The sequence below is a fragment of the Megascapheus bottae genome, chromosome 15, assembly GCF_031878675.1.
Source record: "Megascapheus bottae isolate mThoBot1 chromosome 15, mThoBot2.hap1, whole genome shotgun sequence".
Lineage (NCBI taxonomy): Eukaryota > Metazoa > Chordata > Mammalia > Rodentia > Geomyidae > Megascapheus > Megascapheus bottae.
The window spans coordinates 8,659,426-8,660,670 of NC_143523.1; the positions used below are offsets into that span (position 1 = coordinate 8,659,426).

Sequence of the window (1,245 nt, forward strand, 5' to 3'; positions counted from 1 at the left end):
TTAGTATATAAGAACAATACAAGCCAGGCGAGGTGGCTCACACCTGTAATCCTAGCTACTCAGGAGGCTGGGATCTGACGATCAAGGTTCAAAGCCAGCCCAGGCACAAAAGGACCTGAGACTCTTATCTCCAATTAACCTCCAGAAAACAGGAAGTGGGGCTTGGCTCAAGGGTAGGGTGGTAGCCTTGAGATGAAGAGCTCAGGGACAGTGCCCAGGCCGAGATCACGCCCCATGACCCACAAAAAAAAAAAAAAAGAACAATACAGTGAACTATGAATTTCACCTAGGAATATATATGTAAAAGACAAAGAAGTAATATGATAGAATATATATATATATAGTTTATTTTTATTGAGAAAGGAACATAGGTGTATGACAGGATTCCATGAGTCAGTAAACCAGAAAATAAAGACTGATGGCAGGTGTATGTAATAAAAATCAGTGACTTTGACAGAGATCAAAGGAAGGAGTGACACTGTTCAGAAAGAAATATCCTCATTTCCTAACTTAAGGTACTGCAGTTCCTCTGTATATCGCCTTTACAATAAAAAATAATAATAAATCTGACAGAAGGCTGAGATCTGAGCATCAGGTTCAAAGCCAGTCAGGGCACAAAAAGTCCGTGAGACCTTTATCTCCAATTAACCACTAGAAAACCAGAAGAGGCACTGTGGCTCAAGGGATAGAGCACTAGCCTTGAGCTGAAGAACTCAGAAACAATGCTCAGGCCCAGAGCTCAAGTGCCGTGACCAACAAAAATAATAATTTTTTTTTTTTTAGCTTTTACATCTAATTTATTCTCAGAGCCAACCTGTGAACCAAAAAAACCTACATTGCCAACTGTTGTAGGAATCATAGCCCTTCTTTACATGTGCCAAAATCTCATATTCAGCAATGAGTTCTGGGTTGCAAAAGAGGAGTTACTGTTTGTACCTGCCTGTAAGGCTTTGTTACAAATTAAACAAAGACATGCACACAAATGTTCAAATAATAATTTTTTCAAAAGAAATGTACTCATTCTCTGACTTCTGAAGTGGTAACCCCTCTGTACATCACCTTTACAATAACAATTTTTAAAATTCAAAACTCAATGAATGTGTATAGCGTATAAAATCTATCAATGAAATACAGGGAAGAGATATTAAGTAAAGCCTTTTATTCTTCATCATGCTTCTGTTTTCTGTTATACACAAGCCTTCCTCCTCTTATTTCCAATGGAACTCTTCCATCTTCCGTGAGCCC

The 1,245-nt window shown here is 38.4% G+C and overlaps 1 non-coding gene across 1 annotated transcript; it reads right to left on the bottom strand.

Annotated features, from left to right (window-relative positions):
- Positions 1–857: 857 nt before the first annotated feature.
- On the bottom strand, positions 858–987 carry LOC150053755 (small nucleolar RNA SNORA40). Its single transcript, XR_016537951.1, has one exon. It is a non-coding gene; the product is annotated as a small nucleolar RNA SNORA40 (small nucleolar RNA).
- Between the last annotated feature and the right edge of the window lie 258 nt (positions 988–1,245).